Source organism: Ambystoma mexicanum, chromosome 5p (genome assembly GCF_040938575.1).
Source record: "Ambystoma mexicanum isolate Mex_15411 chromosome 5p, UKY_AmexF1_1, whole genome shotgun sequence".
NCBI classification, from domain to species: Eukaryota; Metazoa; Chordata; class Amphibia; order Caudata; family Ambystomatidae; genus Ambystoma; species Ambystoma mexicanum.
The window spans coordinates 763895998-763910297 of NC_090930.1; positions in this window are offsets into that span (position 1 = coordinate 763895998).

A 14300-nucleotide genomic window follows, 5' to 3' on the forward strand; every position below is an offset into this window, starting at 1 on the left:
TTTCGCTGAGGCCTATAACTCAGGCATGGGCCTTTACCACTCAATGAAGACCCCTGAATTGACACTTATTGCTTATGTAATGCAGTATCTCTGATACATGATATTTGCTTAGAATAGGTTCACAGAATGCATATATTGCTCATTCAGTCAGCCTCACCAGCTGGTTTGGCACATCCATACATCACATCCGGTTGTACGATTTAGGATTGGTGGGTATGGTGTCATACATGCATACATCACTTATATTTGATCACTCATAAGGCATATATGGGAGAGTGGCGACGTATATGCAGAGGGTGAATGCACAGAAAGGCATCTTGGAAGTGGTACTCAGAGAGGTGGGGGAGAGTGGACACAGAAGCATGTTCTTCACAGCACATTTCAGACCCAGATGTCTCTGGCTCGAGAGAACCGAGAGAGGGAAGCTGCTGAGCTACCTGACATGTGGTCTTTCTACTTTTTCATCTAGTCTAACTGTAGGTGAACAAATCTCCTTCTCCAGCTCTGCTGAGCCGTGAGGTGCTCTAGGGTTTTGACAAGGTTGCCAATCCCATTCATCATGCCGAGTTCTTCAGGAATTAGTTTTCATGTTTATTGAGTTTGTGTGGATGACACACAGCGATGCCCTAGGCCCTCAGGAAATCTGGGAGGTGACAGAGAGGAAGTTAGTTTGACATTTATTAAGATTAAAGCTGTATGAATAAATATCTCTCGTGCCTACTCATTCAAAAGACAGATGTCTTAAAACCGGCTCAGCTTATGCTCAGTGGCAGTTACTATCTCTATACTAAATAATCTGAGCTCCTGGACCGGGTGTTCAGAACCCTCTAAAAAACCTTCACATGCATCCAGGGACCGCTGCAATCCAGCTTACTTCTGAGATCTTCTCTGGTTTCTTTGCAAGAAAATATCTCAGAAAGAAAAGTCTTTGTGCTCGATTTGCCTGGCCACACAGGTGCACCTGCAAAACAATCAGCACAGAGGCTTGCACATGGCGTCCATTGAGCACGTCTTCAACAGAAGCACAGAAGCTGTACATATGTGGAGGGTTAGTGATCAGTCCAGCACTTCAAGTTCAAACACTCTGGGCTGATTCTGAGGTGCATTAAAAAGCAAGACTTTTCTTAAAAGCACCATGTTTTGTTAAACTAAGGGCCTCATTACACGGAAGGCGGTAATGGTTAACGGCCACTGTTAATGGTAACGGTGACCGTTAACCATTACCGCCTTACTACGAGGTCCCTTAGCGGGTTGGTGCTTTAACGCCTGCTTTTTGCAGGCGTTAAAAACCAACCCGCTAAGGGACCTCGGAGCTAATTATGGCACCGCAAAATTGCGGTGCCGTAATTAGCGCCTTCCCTATTCCCATAGAGCCCTATGGGGTAGAAATGGGAATGGGGAAGGGCAATGGCGGAAGGGGGATTTACCGCCCCTCCAACCTTGGAATGGGGCGGTAAATCCCCTTTCCGCCAAGGCGGTGCCGGTATTTTACCGGCATGAGCAATGGCGCTAATAGCGCCATGGCTCACCGCCTTCCGTGTAATGAGGCCCTAAGAATGGAGCAGCTGGGCATCCAAGCCTTGGCTTTTGCATGTGCCGGAGGCAGGCTCGGACAACAACCCCATCTACCATCATTAATTCAGGGCAGACACTGTAAGGGCATTCTGCTTTGCACAGCACTTTAGCATGTTAAAAAAAGTGTAAAGTGTAATTATCATTTCTATACCAGTTTTTCATTTAAAAGCTGGGTTATTCCCTGGATGGCAACACCACTTTTCTAATTTACTGAAGGCCTAAGGTGACTTTAGTCAATGGAAAAAAGTGGCTACTTTTTAGAAATCCTCGTAGTGACACTGGTGCACACGTTGCTCCCACAATGAAAGATTGTACGATATTTTGCAGCTGGAAAGCACGACAGCAAGCCCCCAAACCTTCCACCCACCTCGGAAGGGTGGCACTGGAAACTGGAGGCTAGAATGTCAGCTTTTCACTTCAGTTTTGGCGACAGCTCAGAATCGGGTCTTCTTTGTATACATACTTACCTTGTCATTGATGATGTCTGCCCAAGCACAGCATTAGAAAGGAAGAATGCAAACAATAGGATGCCTATGTCCCCGAGGTCACAGAAACAAAACTCACATGACATGACAAGCAAGAAATTGGGTACAGTGGGACTGCAAGTGATGCAGTTGTGTAGTTTTCTCATTCATCTACTCCAACACTGACCTGGTGCAGGTGAAAGTATCCAACTAGGGCATGCAGTGGCTATGACGCCTACAAGAATTAGGCACGTGATGCTGCTTCACCAGTCACGTGAGGCATGCTGCTTTATCTGTGAATGCACATTGGGATACATTGGGCCTCATTATAATGTTGGCGGATACGGTATGAACGGTGCCAGTAAGGCACCGGCACCGTCCATACCGTCCCACCGTATTATGACTTCTGGTGGCGGGTTCCTGACAGCCCGCCAGGTCTTACCTGGCGGGCTGTGGGGCACCCGTGAGGAGAACTCGTGATTAATCAATGGTGCCGGTGCAACCATGCTCCCTATCCCCATATCCACTTTTGACCGATAACTGAAAGACATGACGTACCATGTGTGCTTCCATATCTTTGAGGTTGCAAAACTCTTCTCACAATATATGACTTTATTTCATGTTCACTTTCGGCATCATTGAGCATCTGATTCATGGCCTTGCTATGCGTATGGCAGACATTTTGTGATGTTTCTGCAGAAGGTACTGCCAATCACATTTAACCATACCACCACTAGTTTCAGCAGATATACGTCTGTATTATGAGTGGTAGTAAGGGGATATTATTCCCCATTTTTGAAGTGGACAGGCCTCCATGGGGATTTTTGTGGTTTTAGTGCATCTGGTAATTCCATAATATTAAATCTGAATTTTGGAGATGTAGTGGAGGATTTACCAGGTATTTACTTTCTTTTTACCTCCAAACTAGGAATTCTGCAGTGTGGTAGAGATGGCACTAATGATTATGTTTTCCCAAAAAGCAGCATTAACAGAGCCACTGCCAAAAATGTACCACACCTCTGAACTTGTAATGAGGCCCTGTGGTGAAAGATACTGGGCCAGTTTACAAGCATGGTTGGACTGGATTCTGGGCGGACATCTGGGGATGAGAGTGAAACAAATAAAGCGTGAAAGCCATTTAAAGATGAAGAAGGCATTCCTCTTTCTTTTTCAAGCCATTGGGCCTCATTACGAGGTTGGAGGTAGCCTTTCCGGCTTTACCGGCTAGGCTACCTTCATACGGGCATGAAAATCCGTGAATGGGCAATTACTGTGGTATTACGGCCCCGCCAGACCTGATAATTGCCCTTTTGCGGGTGTGGGTGCCGGCATATTCCCATTCCCATTTCAGCCCCATAGGGAATGGGGAAGCCTGTAGCAATGGCACCGTTCATAACGGTGCCGTGCTACAGGCTTTCTGTACTTGCGGGTGCCTTTCATTCCGCCAGGGCAGACCTGAAACTCAGAGTTTGCCGGTCCGGTAACAACGGTACCGGCAAGCATACCGGTACCATTGTTACCAGACCGTCAACCTCGTAATGAGGCCCATTGTTTGGTGACAAGAGGACATGGGCGAAGAGGAGCAGAGGGATGAAAGGATGAGTTTTGGCAAGGAGGGACCAGCAGAGGGAAAGGCAGACAGACCAGGTGAGCAGGGTGCGGGCGAGGGAGCAGGGAAAGCAAGGAGTGACAGGGAGAACGATGGAATCCTCACAGGTGTCAGGATCGATGGTTACACCAACGAATATTGCCTATAAGCCCTGCATCCTGATTGGCTGTCAAGATTCCAAAGTGCCCACTAGTTGTTCATTTCACAATATTTTCTTAGAAATGCCTATTTTCTCATGGAATTAGGACATTTTTCAAATATTATCTAGCATTTAGCAAAGGAGATTTTCTCAGGCAATAACTGATCTAATGGATCACTAATTCCACCCTGAAAGGTATGTTGATCTGGACTAATTTCTGTTTCTCATGCCCTATAAACCTATCTTTAAAAGCAGCGCTCAGTGAAATATTACAATATCACGAAAAGTTGTGATGACCCGAAGACAACGCCCGGTCCGGTCCATAATAATGCAGTGTAGTGAGAATCTTGGTGCCGATTTATGGAATCTGTCACAGAAATGGCACAAGGGCTGCGCAGCAAGAAGGAACCTGCGCGATCCGTGGCGCCGAAAAAGAATTGTGCGCCACGTGTCTTCATGGATTTCAAGACGCATTACTAGCCATCACGCAAGTAACAAGCTGCACGAGGAACGCCCTCAAAACGCCCCCACGCACACCAAAAAGCAAGTTAAAGGACTAACACAGCTCAAACCTCTGCGCCATCCCTGGCCCAGATCCAGCACCCCAGAGGAAATGCACGACAAAACTTTGCAATCCCAGGCCGTAACCCTGTGAAATCTCATGACAAAACTTTGCAATCCCAGGCTGCACCTCCAAGAAAACGGGTGACAAAACCTCGCAATCCTAGGTCGCATCCCATACAAAATGTGTGCTCTCCCTCGCAAATTCTGCCGTACCCCAGCAAAATCGTTTGACAAAACCTCGCAATCCCAGGACGCCCCCCAGAAAAAACATGTGCCCTCCCTCCCAAGCCCAGCCCGTACCACAGCAAAATCGCATGACAAAACCTTGCAATCACACGCGGCATCCCAGAGAAAACGCGTACCCCCTCATAAGTGTAGGCTACAACCCTCACAAAAATGTGAATTCCTCCTACACCCTCGGCACCCACCCTGTCCACATACCCCCTTATTGCACATGATCCACCGCCCTCAGGTAGCCCACTCCACAAGTGACACCCCCCACAGGCAGCCCCCTCAAGACGGGACACCCCCCAAAGGCAATCCCCTCCAGACGAGACACCACCCCCTCGCCTGTGACACCCCACAAATGTAGCCCCCTCCAGAAGGTACACCCTGCACAGGCAGCCCCCTTCAGAAGGGACACCCTCCCACAGGCAACCCCTCCAGATGGGACACCCCCATAGGCAGTACCCTGACAGTCTGAAACATCATAGCTGCAATGAATGTCTGTTGCTCACCTGAACTTCCGTGGTGTGACAGCACCATAAATTGCTACATGAACATGTATCTTGCAAATCCAAATAATTGCAATCATCCATGAGTGGAGCATCTGCTCACACACCCTTCCGGGCCTTAATCATCTCTCAACATACACATGTGACAAGTGAGTGCAAACGCATTTGCATGCTGCCCATGCCAAATTGACAGAAGCAAACATACCAAAACTTGTTGCAAGATTCACAAAAAATTGCCAGGTGTTTCCCAGCCTGAGCATGAGTGGGTTGGGTGGCAAAATACCTGTCAGGGAACTATAACATGACCGGTCGATGCATGGGTGATGGTATGGCAGTCAGAGAGAGCATGACTCTCAGAGACTGGTGAATTGTGCAGCCACTCTAGAACATCAAATATGTGCTACTACTGCATTCGAGTGGTAGAGGTTGACCAACACATGAGAGAGGACATTGTGTGATTGCACACTTGTCCTGTGAAGGTGTATGCACGACATGTGTTTTACACAGCAATAACAAAATAAAGTGCTATGACGGTGACCATGGAACACTCCCACAGTGAGCCCACCTCCATCTACCCCAACCACAGTGATGCCAAACCCAGAGTGATGCAGCACAGGTCAATGCAAATCCAAAAACACAGTGCACACCCATTCGTCTGATAGACATACCACCACATGTCAGGCACATGTGCATCCTGCCGTCCACAACCATCCCAGCAACAACAATACACAAGTATGCACTCAACAAGACACATGACTTACAACGGAGAGATGCACTGGCTCAAAATAGAACTATCAAACGGACCAGCACACACATGAACTGCACAAAGCGTTGAAATTTACAAATACAGTGATATATATTGAATAAATATGTACAGGAAACATTTTCAAATGAAGCTTAAAGTTGTCCAGGTAAAATATGTAAAAAAATAAAATCCTTACGCCTTAATAAATATATACAGTAAAAAACAGGAAGGAATGTCAGAAAAGTCTGGGGGAAATAATAAAGAAAGAAAGGAAACCTACACCTAAATAACTATTTACACAGGCAACAGGCCAGTCCATCTCCTCATCCCCAATCTCGCTCAGGCTCTGAGTCCAGCAGCACATCCTCATCCTCCAGGCAGGCCTCCGTTGTTGCCTGGAGGGCTTGCAGGGCCTCCAGCATATGTGTCTCTATCACCTCGGCTTTCCTGCAGGTGGCCTCCAGGATGGCAGTCCACCTCCTCGCCTGACGCACCACTCCAGCCCTGGTCAACACAATCCTTGTTTCCCAAGCCTGCTGCCTCTCTATTCTGATTCACTGCCCATATCTTTGCAACACGGAAGCCATCCTTTGACTGAGGTAAATGTGTTCCTCCCGCCTCACATCGTGCACCTGCCCCCTTCCGATGTTGGGCCCTGTGATATGTAGCCTCCTCATTAATGCCTGCTACTACCACAGTGCCCGGTGCCTGCTTTGTGTGTACTCCCTCCGGGCTTATGACAATACCCGGGGGCATACGGCCGTGCCCTGCTTCATGCTGCCTGCTGTCCCTCCATTGCCGGTGACCCTGCCGGTGCCTGGGTAGGCACAGTGACCACCTCAGCCGATTGACCTTCGACTCCCAACTCGGGCAGGGATGTTGGCTCCACCAGACCTGGCAATGTGGGTGGGACTGGTGCATAGGGGGTCCTGGTGGTATCTGGGCCGGAAGGCATCCCAGAGGATGACTGCCACACAGAGGAGGAAGATGAGAAGGGGGTTGCATTAGTGAACAGCCCATGCAGCCCAAACCAGAACAGGCATGTTGCAACCCAGCTGACAAGGCAGCATATCTCATCATGATGATGTGCAAGCTGTCTACATTTAGCCTGCACATCATCAAGGATGACGGCTGTACGCCTCACCACCCCAGCCTGCAGGGGTAGCGCATAGTCCTGGATGGCAACAGCAGATGGTAAGGGGGTGCTGGTCTCTGTGGCAACCTAGATGACTCTGGGGCGTCTTCTGCAGTGGATGGCCTCTGTGTGGCATAACCTGTCCCCCCCACTCCCACTTTCGCCTTCTTGGACTTACCCCCAGCAGCATTGCCTGATGGTACAGGCGCAGCCCCAGCCACCGCGCTGCCCGAAGATGTGCTCTCATGAGGCTGTGGCTGGGCCTTGTGCATGTGCCTGGTGGAGGCATCCCTGCTGCCATGCTCAACAGCACTGCTTCTGCCCTCTTCATCAGATGCAACTGTGGAAACGGAGACACAGAACAGAAACATCAGTGTACTGCACCAATGTGTGCGTGGCATTACCAACATTCACATGAACTTGACTAGAAAAGGGAACAACCATCATCCTCCACCCCCACACACATGGACATGCAATCCACATCCATGCAGATACATGCATTCCCATTAATCCAGACATTCACATCAGGCTACGTGCCACTCTCCTGACCAATCAATTGTGTATGCTACACACACATGCATCATGTGCACATACACATGTCATGCACACACATCAACAGAGTCCACAAGCAGCATGATGAGCAATCACATCAGAGTCCCGTTAACTGTAATCCCGCTAGATGACTACGTCAGACATCCAAATTCATGTGTTGCATCCAGGCGTGACTGATGGCCAGTCACACATTCCCATCTTTGCCAAATACACATAAACATCATGCATGTACAGGAGGGGGCAACACTACCTCAACAGTCACACTTGTCACATCAGCGCCTCTCAGACACAAGTAACAAAACATGTGCACAGTCTGAAAGGCCGCAGTACAACACACAATGCAAGTGATATCTCATTCAAATTACATATGGTCCAATGCACACATGGATAGCAATGTGTGGAGCATGAGGCAGAAATCTGTCTCCGAGGTATACTTGCTGCAAGTCTAAGGGGCTCACTTCCAACATGCAGCAACATGCATATGCAGCGTAGAGCAAGGCAACACATGGATACTCACCAGTCGACTCCATACATTGAAGCAACTCGCAGACCTGGGTGTGAAGTGCCGGGTAAAACTTCTCCAAGTCCCGCATGTTGGTAATAGACAGCCGGCACCTGCGCACACAGTGCACCTCCGTGGAGGCACCAGCCTTCAAGAAGCATAGGGCCTTGCTATGGGTCCCAGATTTCAGGTCCTCCCAGAGCTTGTGCACAGTCTTGAAGGTTGGGTATGCCACCCAATCAGCATTGATGGCATCCATTACCCCGTCTCAGATCCGCTGATGTCCTTCCTTGCCATGTTACATCGGTGGGTTGAAGAGGGCATCAAAACTCTCCAGGTCCTTCTCCACCAGGATGTCAACTTCCCTGGCAGTGAAGTTGACAGCTTTGCTGCCATGGTGTTGCCACTTTGGTCTGAGGATGGCGGTGCAGACATGGCAACCCCTGAGGCAGGTGTGGGTGGGCAAGGCAGTCCTGGAGATGGGCTGTGGAGCGGTGGTGGTGGTATGGCATGATGGGAGTCCGGTTAAGCATCTCAGGTGGTCACAGGGCCAAGGACAGGAGCACTGGCAATGGCTGGACAGCAGGCACTGAAAACAAAGGGCAGGTGGGCAGTAGGCACACACAGTGGCCAGGCGGCAGCATATGGCTCGGTAGGAGCCAAATCAGGGCAGCAGGAGGCAGGTTAAATGGCTCGGAGGCAGGACCGTGGGTCGTCCGTGTATTAATGCGTGGCAGCCGTAAACAGAGTGATGGGAATTTGCATGTTAGAAAATAGCGCAGACATGTGATATCCGAGGAAAGGCCCTCAGTGCATAACTTAAGTGGCACGTGCTGCACGCTGGCCTTGAGCATGCCCGAATTGGTGATACCTAAGTACGCATGGAAGCAAATCCAACCATATGTGCGAATGGGAGTAGACGGACGAGTGGAATACTGCGATTTTTGGGGTACCACGCAATTCGTTCACTTCAGGGACTATACAAACTTCCTATTTTGGTGGGGGATTTTCCTCTGTGCATAAACGCGTCTACTTTAGTATTTTCAGAGGCTAACGGTGAGTCATGTATGCATTTTTCATACTCTGGGTGCCCCTGTGTATCACGTACATCTATTCTTACCTTTACAGTAGCTTTCCAGGATTTGCGTACACATTTTTATTTGTCGCTGGGTGCCACTGCATATCTCGTAACGTGCATATCTCGTAACGCTTTTTCTTCTCACAGAAGCTATCGAGGTCTCGCGTACACATTTTCTCTTTGGTTTGGGGTGTCTGTGCATTACTTTAAGTGACTTCAATCCAGCAATCCAACTAAGTCAATGCCTAGTCTGGGATGCCCAATGGAAGCCCTTATTTATATCTTTTTATGTCAAATTCTTTGAATCTGGATGATAAACCCTTGTATAACGCCCCTCTCTTTGAATCCCCCTGGCCTCACTGAGCCAAGAAGTATGTTTGTTTGCAAATTATAAGGTTTATTGGAAAAATTAAACAATATATCTATATCACACTTTTATGAATAAATTAATATTTGATAGCACACTTATGAATATAATAGTGATCATTAATGGGTAATATTACAATAGCACACTCTCTTTAATCAATGAGGAGTTGGTATAGAAAGGATAAGGTAGCAGAGAATACTTTTTTATGGTTTCAAGGAAATGCAATATGGGAAAGAATGCAACACAAAAATAAACTTGATATAATTTCAACAAGAGGTAATATGATCACTTTTTCCCCTGTGACTACTCACTCCCCCCTTATGCAATGTGAAAAGATGGAAAGGAGAGCACACAGGTTTCCAGAATACAATCAAATGCAGTTCAGTTCCAGTTCCCCCCAGCAAGCTTAGAGAAAACCAGTATGATTTTAAACAGGCAAAAATACTTTTAAATGTGATTGCAATGAAGTGAAAATTATGCTAAAAATTATTTTAATTCACTAAAGGAGATTCAGGGTAGGTGATAGTGACTTTGAATTGGGACAGGTCAACACTAGCAATGATTCATGAGTGATTATCAGGTTGAAAACGAATTTCAGCAGTGGAAAGCAAGAAGCAGCTATTTTTACAAGTGGTGAAATGAAGAACATTTTCAATTCGCGGCACTTTTTCCGAGTGCGTTGCGTATATTGCGATTACGGAAAAACTATGAGGAATGTCGTCTTGAGTTTGTTGGACAGCTTAGGAACTTAGCTTTGAAATGACAGTTAAATCTTGCTTCTAGGACGTGCGGTTCAAAAGATACTGATGTTTTTGTGGAGGTAGATTTTCAAAAATAAAGCCAAGATTTCAGAATGACAGATGGCGCTTTTACAGGTTGGAAATCACAGAATGGACACACGATTTCTATGCAGTTCTGGACAGGTTGAAATGGTTTAAATAAGATTATTTTAGACTAAGATATTGGTTCTGTACAGTTCTTAGACTGGATACTCACTCCTAGTTTTGGACTGGAATGGACCTCATCACAGATCTGGTCAGGTTTGGACTGCACTCTCGCCACCGGAGGGTCAGGCACTGGTTCTGCTCACAGCGTGGCCTCTGGTCTGCTATCGGCACGGCACAGCGGTCTGGTCTGGGTCTGACGGGTTCTGGATAGAGCTCTGCTTTCTGGGTCTGGGTCTGGTTCTGTCACAGAATTCTAACCAGAAGCAAAACAGCTTGCCTGGCTGTTGAATAGTTTAGTTAGGTTGCTGGATTCTGAGGCCTGCTGAGAAGAGTTCAGCTTTTTGGGTTAGGCCCCTGCTTAAGGTTCTAGAGCTGGGTTATAGAGCCTGGTCTCTGGATCTATCTGGAGTCTCTGTCTGAATACTATCTGGATCTGGAGTCTTCCGGCAAAGTGCTGCGCAAGAAATCAGTTGAAGAGTGGAAAGAGAAGTCCCTATCTGGGTTTCAGTTGTTCTTTTTATGTGTTTCCAAAGGGGTGTGGAGGCTGACTTTCCATGCCCAACCCTCTGAGGATCCTGATAGGTTAGAGGATTTTCTGTCCTCTGACTGGAGAACGGAGAAATGAGTCAGAATGAGTCATCAGGTATCATCTTTATGGCTGAAGGAAAGAACACTCCCCCTTGCATTTACTTAGAAAACAATTCTTTATAACCAAACATGCTCCCCAGATACACAAGTTGTTGAAATTACATGTACACATCGCAAATTAATTAAGACAGGTCTCTGTTCAACCCTGATCTTTCTAAGAGCTCGGGTTCAGAAATGACAATTTATTTGCAATTTTAGTGGGTTTCGCAATATGGGTTTTGCACCAAATCTTACACAGAGGTACACACCCTCTCTGAGCATATTACTGGAAGTTCTTAGGTTTCTAGCATAAACACCGCATCCACAATATTAATAATTACGGCGCTTGGCCTCAGAACATCCCACAGCGTCCAACTTAGTCTTAAGTGCATTTTTCATATTAAGAATACCCAAATTGTACATTTTTGTCAGCTTGTTAAAATTTGTTACACACTATTTTATAAAACATACATTTGCTCTTAATGGAAATCACATCTCAGTCTGGTCCGCCCCTAGAAGCTTGGCTTGCCTCAGAGGTCACATGTCTTGTTTTTCCCAGAGCAGTGTTGACAGTTACACCCAAATCAGCATATCCTATTCAGCTGAAAGAATCCATTGTCTTGTGTTCTTGCTAGCATATCAGGGTGCCACTCTCCATCTGATTAACAGGACCATGCGATTTCCTGCCTTCTGGTGTAGAGAAGACTAGGTGTGAAGAGTTCTCATAGAAAAGCAAGCCTTTTGAAGTCTCAACTAACTCAGGTTACTGTTTAGCTTCTGAAATACAGGTCTCCTGTCAGAATGTAGATCACCAGCGCCGATCAGTGGCGAGCACCGGCATTGCACCCATTTTTGACAGCCGTCTTAAATTAAATGTCCTTAAAACAGGGATTTAGCTTGGTAGCATAGGATTCTCGCTGATATTGTACTGATGCGGATTCTTGCAGTAAAGTAATGTGGAACACCCAACAAGAAGGTTGGATCTGTATGGTGGTTTTAGGCAGTGATCTCCTGTGCTCACTGACATAGGCAAAAATGGATGGCAGCCTATTTTTCATGTTTTCCCTGCACACTTTCTGGTGATTTTTGGCCAGCAGCATGCTTTACGGAAGCCATTATGATGTTTCCGCTGCCAGTAATGCACAATGATGTTGCAGGGCTTGGATGAGTGGGTTCAAACATCCCACATTACGCATCCCGTATTTGTGTCAACTGGGGTTCTTGTAAGACTTGCTGGACCACAGAAGTAGGTTTTCAATTACATACATTGCCCCCTAACTCTAACTGCCCAGGACACTTTCTTGGTGTGCCTTCCATTGTTCAATTACACCTGTAACATGAGTGGAAAGGCCCCAAGAGGAAAAAGTGGTAGAGCTGGCCGGGGTCGGGGTCAGGGACGTGCAGTGGAAGCAGCTGTCCTAGACCAAAGGGTTCTGAGACCTGCATTGGAAGCTTCTGTCCCAGCCCAAAGGCTTCCAGGACCTGCAGTGGAAGCTGCAGTCCCAGCCGCAAGTGTCCCAGGACGTGCAGTGGAAGCTGCTGTCCCAGCCCCGACGGGTAAGGTACGTGCAGTGGAAGCTGCTGTCCCAGCCCCGAAGGGTAAGGGACGTGCAGTGGATGCTGCTGTCCCAGCCCGAAGGGTAAAGGACGAGGCAGTGGAAGCTGCTGTCCCAGCCCCAGTGGGTGATGGCATGTCCCAGGCCACTAGTGGTCTGGCATCTGGGCCCTGAGTGGTCCCAGCCACACAGGGTCAACACCAACACCACATGCCAAGAAGGCAAAGGCTGCACAGCAGGAACAGGCTCAACCCCATGGCACGGCACAGGAGACCGGCACACTGAGGAAGAGGAACTTCAATGATAAAGAACTCCAGATCCTCATGGACTATGTGACTGAGCATCACCATGACATGTGCCTGCAACCGGGGAGCACACATAAACCTGCTCAGCGTATGGTGGATTGGCAGCATGTCACGGATGAGATAAACTGTTAAACTAGAAAGGTACCCTTACTGTTAAAGCCGTAACCACAGAAGTTCAAGAAGCACAGGTCAAAACAGTTGTTTGGCCTGATATATCGGGCTGTTTGAAAAGAGGTGAGTTGCTAGATTTAAGCAATCCCTAGGTGAATCAAACTGCTCAATTGGTCTATATCGCCCACTCAGGAGGTTAATTCTAAATAATTCGACAAAACATACAATTTTACAAACAAAAAGTTGATAAGAAAATGTGTTTTATAAAAAGTAATCATAAAAAATATTTTGGAACAAGTAATAAACAAATAGTGCAAACAAGTTTCATCTGTTCAAAACATAATAAAGCAACTCAAAACGAATAATGCTTCAAATTCAAGCAGCTCCAAACGAATAGTGCATCAAATTTAGTTCAATAACAAAAACATAATGTACATGCATGTGCAACTTAGCGAAAAATTCATTGCATCATGCGTCCCCCTAATTTCGTACAGTAGTTCCTTATTTGTGGGGCTGACATTTTTTGCTTAGAAAGTCAATGAGTTATGCAGGGTCTTCGATGCAAGATATCTGATCAATTGCCTTATGACATAAACGCCTTAGGGTATGAGAAGCGCATTGCTGCTCAGGTCATGAAGCGCTGGAATGACCTTAACTGTTGCACCAAATCCAAGATGGTGCCGACCTCCCCTCTGCTATGGCAAATGGAGGTGGCTCACCAGATGAGGAGGAGCTCACCCTGCATGAACAGGCTATGAGCCAATTCATTCTACTGGATCAGGTGCAAGGCATGTGAGGTCTGCCAGATTACGAGGGCACGTCCAGTGAGTGACCAAAATTGTGCATCCTGAGTACATGTAGGGGAACATAACAAAGATGTATGATTGTGTTGCGCTTCTGCATGCATATTAATGACTGCCCTGGGTGAACCATGTCATGGTGTACTGACTCCTGTCCAGTGTATTCAAGGGTGGATATAAACCATGAGTTTTCCATCCATTGCACATGGCCGTGTGACAGTACTCATCCCCACCAACATTCTACCACAGTGTGCCACCTAGTTAGTTGCATCAGTGATGTCAGTTACTCTGCTCTGCTAGAAATGTGCTTGTGTCTGAAGCACGAGTTACACTTCATGCACTGCATGGTGTGGATTATCTATTCACACATGTACGTAGGTGGTTCCATGCTGCAGAGAACTTCAAAGAAAACTACCAACACGCCTCACAGTGTGCCATGAGTGACAGTGTATATTTCTAGACTGTGCACATCCCTGCTGCAGCTTTGGCA